Below are 8,557 nucleotides of genomic sequence, written 5' to 3'. Positions count from 1 at the left end.
GATTTATCAGCCATTTGCAAAGATATTTCAGTAGGTGTCAACTTATTCAAATCAAGTCTACGATATAAAGAGAGAGGCATAACACTAACACCGGCTCCAAGATCACATAAAGCAGTTTTAACATAATTTCTTTTAATGGAGCATGGTATAGTGGGTACTCCTGGATCTCCAAGTTTCTTTGGTATTCCACCCTTAAAAGTATAATTAGCAAGCATGGTGGAAATTTCAGCTTTTGGTATCTTTCTTTTATTTGTAACAATATCTTTCATGTACTTAGCATAAGGATTCATTTTGAGCATAACAGTTAATCGCATACGCAAAAATATAGGTCTAATCATTTCAGCAAAGCGCTCAAAATCCTCATCATCCTTTTTCTTGGATGGTTTGGGAGGAAAAGGCATGGGTTTCTGAACCCATGGTTCTCTTTCTTTACCATGTTTCCTAGCAACAAAGTCTTTCTTATCATAACGTTGATTCTTTGATTGTAGGTTATCAAGATCAATAGCAGGTTCAATTTCTATATCATTATCATTGCTAGGTTGAGCATCATCATGAACATTATTATTAACAGTATCACTAGTTTCAGGTTCATTACCAGATTGTGTTTCAGCATCAGAAATAGAAATATCATTTGGGTTCTCAGGTGTATCAATAACAGGTTCACTAGAAGCATGCAAAGTCCTATCATTTTTCTTTTTCTTCCTTTTAGAAGGACTAGGTGCATCTATATTATTTCTCTGAGAATCTTGCTCAATTCTCTTAGGGTGGCCTTCAGGATACAAAGGTTCCTGAGTCATTCTACCACCTCTAGTCATAACTCTAATAGCATTATCATTTTTCTTACTATTCAATTCATTGAGCAAGTCATTTTGAGCTTTAAGAACTTGTTCTACTTGAGTGGTAACCATAGAAGCATGTTTACTAATAAGTTTAAGTTCACCTTTGACATTAGCCATATAATCACCCAAGTGTTCAAGCATATTTGAATTGTATTTCAATTGTCTACCAAAATAAGCATTGAAGTCTTCTTGCTTAACCATAAATTTATCAAACTCGTCTAAGCATGGGCTAGCAAACTTAGTAAGAGGGATTTCAGCTTTATCATATCTATAGAGAGAATTTACCTTTACTACCTATGTCGGGTTATCAAGACCATGTACTTATTAAATAGGTAATGGATTAAGATCATGTGTTTCTTCAACAGGCGGTAAATTAAGACCGTGTATTTCTTCAATAGGAGGTAAATTCTTAACATCTTCGGTTTTAATACCTTTTTCTTTCATAGATTTCTTTGCCTCTTGCATATCTTCAGGACTGAGAAATAGAACACCTCTCTTCTTCGGAGTTGGTTTAGGAATAGGCTCAGGAAGTGTCCAATTATTTTCATTTGTCAACATATTATTCAATAGAATTTCAGCTTCATCTGGTGTTCTTTCCCTGAAAACAGAACCAGCACAACTATCCAGGTAATCTCTGGAAGCATCGGTTAGTCCATTATAAAAGATATCAAGTATTTCATTTTTCTTAAGAGGATGATCAGGCAAAGCATTAAGTAACTTGACAAGCCTCCCCCAAGCTTGTGGGAAACTCTCTTCTTCAATTTGCACAAAATTATATATATCCCTCAATGCAGCTTGTTTCTTATGAGCAGCGAAATATTTAGCAGAGAAGTAATAAATCATATCCTGGGGACTACGCACACAACCAAGATCAAGAGAATTAAACCATATCTTAGCATCACCCTTTAATGAGAACGGAAATATTTTAAGGATATAAAAGTAGCGAGTTCTCTCATCATTAGTGAACAGGGTGGCTATATCATTTAATTTACTAAGATGTGCCACAACAGTTTCAGATTCATGGCCATGAAAAGGATCAGATTCAACCAAAGTAATTATATCAGGATCAACAGAGAATTCATAATCCTTATCAGTAACACAGATGGGTGAAGTAGCAAAAGCAGGGTCAGGTTTCATTCTAGCATTAAGAGACTACTGCTTCCATTTAGCCAATAACCTCTTGAGTTCGTATCTATCTTTGCAAGCTAAAATAGCTAAAGCAGCTTCTTTTTCAAAAACATAACCCTCGGGAATAACTGGTGATTCATATTCATTAGAGGGAGAGTCTTCATCATCACTTTCATCAATATTATCATATTCAATATTTTCATTCTCTCTAACCCTAGCAAGTTGTTCATCAAGAAATTCACCAAGTGGCACAGTAGTATCAAGCATAGAAGTAGTTTCATCATAAGTATCATGCATAGAAGAAGTGGCATCATCAATAACATGCGACATATCAGAACGAATAGCAAAAGCAGGTTTAGGTGTCGCAAGCTTACTCAAAACAGAAGGTGAATCAAGTGCACAACTAGATGGCAGTTCCTTACCTCCCCTCGTAGTTGAGGGATAAATCTTGGTTTTTGGATCTCTCAAGTTCTTCATAATGATAAGCAGATATAAATCCCAAGTGACTCAAAGAATAGAGCTATGCTCCCCGGCAACGGCGCCAGAAAATAGTCTTGATAACCCACAAGTGTAGGGGATCGCAACAGTTTTCAAGGGTAGAGTATTCAACCCAAATTTATTGATTTGACACAAGGGGAGCCAAAGAATATTCTCAAGTATTAGCAGCTGAGTTGCCAATTCAACCACTCCTGAAAACTTAATATCTACAGAAAAGTATTTAGTAGCAAAGTAATATGATAGTAGTGGTAATGGTAGCAAAAGGTAATGATAGCAAAAGTAATGTTTTTGGTATTTTGTAGTGATGATAGCAATAGCAACGGAAAAGTAAAAAAGCGAAGAACAATATATGGAAAGCTCGTAGGCAATGGATCGGTGATAGAGAATTATGCCGGATGTGGTTCATCATGTAACAGTCATAACATAGGGTGACAAAGAACTAGCTCCAATTCATCAATGTAATGTAGGCATGTATTCCGAATATAGTCATACGTGCTTATGGAAAAGAACTTGCATGACATCTTTTGTCCTACCCTCCCGTGGAAGCGGGGTCCTAATGGAAACTAAGGGATATTAAGGCCTCCTTTTAATAGAGTACCAAACCAAAGCATTAACACACAATGAATACATGAACTCCTCAAACTACGGTTATCACTGGTAAGTATCCCGATTATTGTCACTTCGGGGTTAACGTATCATAACACATAATAGGTGACTATAGACTTGCAAGATAGGATCAAGAACTCTCATATATTGATGAACACATAATAGGTTTAGATCTAAAATCATGGCACTCAGGCCCTAGTGAGAAGTATTAAGCATAGAAAAGTCATAGCAACATCAATCTCAGAACATAGTGGATACTAGGGATCAAACCCTAACAAAACTAACTCGATTATATGATAAATCTCATCCAACCCATCACCGTCCAGCAAGCCTACGATGGAATTACTCACGCACGGCGGTGAGCATCATGAAATTGGTGATGGAGGAAGGTTGATGATGACGATGGCGATGGATTCCCCTCTTCGGAGCCCCGAACGGACTCCAGATCAGCCCTCCCGAGAGGTTTTAGGGCTTGCGGCGGCTCCGTATCGTAAAACGCGATGAATCCTTCTCTCTGATTTTTTTCTCCCCGAAAGCAAATATATAGAGTTGGAGTTGAGGTCGGAGGAGCTCCAGGGGGCCCACGAGGTAGGAGGCGCGCCCCCCACCCTCGTGGCTAGGGTGTGGGCCCCTGGTCTTCATCTTTTGCAAGGATTTTTTATTATTTCCAAATAGACGTTCCGTGAAGTTTCAGGTCATTCCGAGAACTTCTGTTTCTGCACATAAATAACACCATGGTAATTCTGCTGAAAACAGCGTCAGTCCGGGTTAGTTCCATTCAAATCATGCAAGTTAGAGTCCAAAACAAGGGCAAAAGTGTTTGGAAAAGTAGATACGACGGAGACGTATTAGCGCGCCGGAGTGGGTGGGGGATGGTGGGGTGCCGCGGGGGTGGCAGCGGTGGGGCGGTGGGGCGTCGCAGGGTTGGCAGGTGGTGGCGCGCCAGAAGGGGTGGGGTGGTGGGGCGCCGCAGGGGTGGAAGGTGGTGGCGCGCCGGAAGGGGTGGGGTGGTGGGGCACCGCGGGGGGCTATGGCACGCCGGAGGGGTGGGTGGTGGTGGTTGGGAGGGGGTTGCAGTGGTGGGTTTGCACGGGAAAGGAAGAAGGTGGAGTAAGGTGGGGGTAGTGTGGGTGGGGTTTGACCAAGTGACTGTGCGGTTTGTTTGGTTCGGTTCGGTGCGTGTTGGCAGGTGTTAGCAGAATAAGAGAAAGTGTTAGCAGAATAAGGTCTTAAGGGTGTTATTAGAATAGACCCACCCTATATATGTATGTATGTATGTATGTATGTATGTATGTATGTATGTATGTATGTATGTATGTATGTATGTATGTATGTATGTATGTATGTATATAATTCTGTAGACAGAGCAAATCACATGGCTTATTAGCAGCAATCGTCTGTGTTATCATTGGTCTTCGCACGTATTTCTGATTATGGACCTATTTGCCGTGTATCACACACATCTTGTTTAGTTGAACCATTTCTATTGTGTTGCCTAATCACACATAGTTCTGGCTGCCTGTTTCTGTTGTTCTACCTCATCGCAAACAGTTCTTCTGGATTAACCGTTTGTCACGCATTGCACACGCAACTCCAATATGAACCGTATTTGATGTCACTGCCATCTCAAAAGGTTTTGCATCTTTTTTGACGGTTTTATTACATCACCGTTTGTGATTGATGCATCACACACAGTTTCGTCGAAGGGTCTCTAATTGGACTGACGCGTTTGGACCATCCTGCAGTAGTGCTGGATTGACTGTGTGGGATGTACATACGAACTGAAACATACTTCTTGGATTGACTGTGTGGGATGTACATAAGAACGGAAACGTAATCCTTGGATTGACTGTCTGGAATGTACATAACAAACGGAAACGTTTGTCTGGGACTGACTGTGTGGGATGTACTTACGACCATAACTGATTCGGCCTGTATAAACGTATTTAATCGCTCGCCTGTCGCACACGACCTCATTTTGCCGAGCTTGTGTGACCGGAGGGCCTATCCCCGACGGTTTCTGGGTCGTGTGGGAAGGACCCCCTATTGCCCACACTCACTTGGTGACGGTTCAAAATACCGTCACGGAAAGGGGTTAAAAACATTTGTATAGCACCTTGATGTACCCGTGAACCCTGCTAGTTATTACAATAAGATTCAACACCCTCCAAAATAGTGGGATCATTACTACCTAGAGTTGACACTCTTCCAAACTCACTTTCATCATTATAATCATCATAAATAGGAGGCATGATATTATCATAATAAATTTTCTCAACAAAAGTAGGAGGACTAGAAAGACCATCTTCATCAAACATAGCATCCCTAAGCTTTATGGCTTTGTATATCATTAGCATTATGTATATTCAAAGAATCCATACTATTATCATTGCAACCATGCTTATCATTCAAAGATTTTATGGCATACATTTTATTGAATTCTTCTTCTAACACTTTGGCACAATTTCCAATCCATCATTTTCAAGAAATATTGTATAAAGATAAGCAATTTGGTACAACTTCACTTCCATTTTTTCATAGTTTTCTTTTATAGACCAAATTAGTGAAAACCAATAAACTAAAAGATTCAATTGCAAGATCTAAAGATATACCTTCAAGCACTCACATCCCTGGCACCGGTGCCAAAAATAGCTTGACTACGCAACTTTGCTTCTTGTAGACTCTATTGGGCCTCCAAGCGTAGAGTTTTGTAGGACAGTAGCAAATTTCCCTCAAGTGGATGACCTAAGATTTATCAATCCGTGAGAGGTGTAGGATGAAGATGTTCTCTCTCAAACAACCCTGCAATCAAATATAATAAATCTCTTGTGTCCCCAACACATCCAATACAATGGTAAATTGTATAGGTGCACTACTCGGTGAAGAGATGGTGATGCAAGTGTAGTATCGATCGTAGATATATGCTTTTGTAATTTGAAATAAAAATAGAAATGTAGCAAGCGATAAAAGTGGGCACAAAAGGTATTGTGATGCTTGGAAACAAGACGTAGGGTTCATACTTTAATTAGTACAATCTCTCAACGGTGCTAACATAATTCAATCATATAACAATCCCTCAATGTGCGACAAATAATCACTCCAAAGTTCCTATAAATAGTAGATAACATAAGATGAAATTGTTGTAGGTAGCAAACCACCTCAAAGTTATCTTTCCGATCAATCTATTGAGTCATCCCTATAAGTGTCACAAACAGCCCCTTACTACAATAACAATGTATTATACACACCAATCAACTCTAATGTCACCTAGATACTCCAATGTCGCTGCAAGTATCCGTGAGTTAATTATTCAATATGCATAAAACAATTTCAAATTCATAATATTCAGTCCAACACAAAGAACTTCAAAGATTACCCCAAAGTTTCTATCTGGGAAAGTAGGATGAAAACGTGTATCAACCTATGTGCCTAGATTATCCCAATGTTACCTCGGGAATCTGCAAGTTGATTACCAAAACATACATCAAGTAACTCGATAGAATACCCCATTGTCGCCATGAGTATCCACATGCAAGACATACATCAAGTGATCTCAGATCCAAAATTTTCAATCCGATAATAATGAAACCTCAAAGGGCAAGACTCAGTTCATCACAACAAAGACAGAGAGGGAAAACACCATATGATTCATCTATATTAACAAAGCCCATGGTACATCAAGATCGCTCCCTACCAAGATCACAAGAGACAGAGAGAGAGAGAGATGAAACATATAGCTATTGGTACATACCCTCATCCCCGAGGGTGAACTACTCCCTCCTTGTCATGGAGACCGCGAGATGATGAAGATGGCCTCTGGTGATGGTTTTCCCCTCCGACAGGGCGCCAAAGAAGGCCTCCAAATGAGATCGCTTCAGAACAGAGGCTTGCGGCGGCGGCGGCGTGAAAGTTCTAGATTTCTTTCTGGGGGTTTCTGGATTTATAGGATTCTTTAGCATTGGAATCACGCCAATCAGAGTTATGAGGGGCCCACAAGCTTGGGTGGCACTACCTACCCCCCATGGCGCGCGGGGTGAGCTTGTGGCCTCCTCGTGGGTCTTCCGATCCTTCCTTGAAGGTTTGGTGATCTCTTATATTCCAAAAAAATCATCGTAAATTTTTATCACGTTTGGACTTCGTTTGGTATGGTTTTTCTGTGAAACATAGAAATAGGCACAAAAAAACAGGAACTGGCACTGAGCACCAAGTTAATAGGTTAGTCCATAAAAAACCATATAGAAGTGCACCAAAATTATATAAAACTCATGTAAACATGACATGAATACTTCATAAATTATATATACGTTGGAGACGTATCAGACAACGATCTTTCACATTATCGCACATAGTTGGTTTCTTCAATTGTGTGCCCTATCGAGCACATAATTCAAAAAAAAATTTGTATGCGCCATCTAGAATTATCGCACACAATTCTGATTATCAGCCTGTTTGTCGGGTATCACACACATCTTGTTACGTCAAATCGTTTGTGTTCTTATGGAACATGGCAAACAATTCATCCAAGTGACATGTATGCCGTCTATCGCACACATCTTGATTTGGGTAACCGTTTATATTTTTTTGGCTCATTACAAACAGTTCATATGGATCAATTGTATGCCACGCATAGCAGACGCAACTACTATTTGAATCATAGTTGATGGATCATCCATCGCACACAGTTATTTTACCGGAGACAATTTTTTTACCAGACTGTTTGTGATTCATGCATCACACATAGTTTAGTCGAATGTTCTCCAATACATGTGTCGTCTTAGGACCTTCCTGTAGTAGTGTCTTGATCTACATTTTGATGTCGATGTTGGTTAGTGGTGTATCGTGTTAGCCATAACAATCTTCTAGCCATGGCACCTACGAAAAATTGGTTAGCCTAAAAACTTAACTATAACTGCTAAACCGATCCATCGTAAAAGTGGTAACTAACATTCTTTCACGGTAAAACACTAAGTTGAAAATTGTATGAAATGGGACAAATCGTATGGACCCTTTCCGGTTAGGAGAAGGGACATCACCTTGGTGGCTACCATGGTGTATAAGAGAACATACACTCACATTTATAAGATCCTTGTGCTACGTAAGAAGTGAGTTAGATTCTCCCACCAGGCCATGTAACTGTTACTCTTAGTCGTTGCAGACACTAACGTGCCACAAATTTAGAGTCTTGCTCCTCATGGAATTGTTAGGAAATATGCAATCACACGATGATATATATAGCTAACCCAAGACATCATGGACAAATCTCGCACGTGCACACCAACCAGACATAACCTACTCATCTGGTGTCCCACTTTCAAGCCAATCCAAAATTGACCAATTAAAATTAAACATTGCACATACGTATTAATAAAACCAATTAGACCATGCAGAACTCATAGTTCTCCCGCCAAACCATGCAACCACTAGAACAAACCCTATATGTCGCCGCCGACCACTCTCACCACACTCGCGTTAATCAATCATAGTCT

This window comes from Triticum urartu, chromosome 1A, assembly GCF_056163025.1.
Source record: "Triticum urartu cultivar PI428250 chromosome 1A, HENAU_Tu73, whole genome shotgun sequence".
Lineage (NCBI taxonomy): Eukaryota > Viridiplantae > Streptophyta > Magnoliopsida > Poales > Poaceae > Triticum > Triticum urartu.
This window is presented reverse-complemented; position numbering follows the sequence as displayed.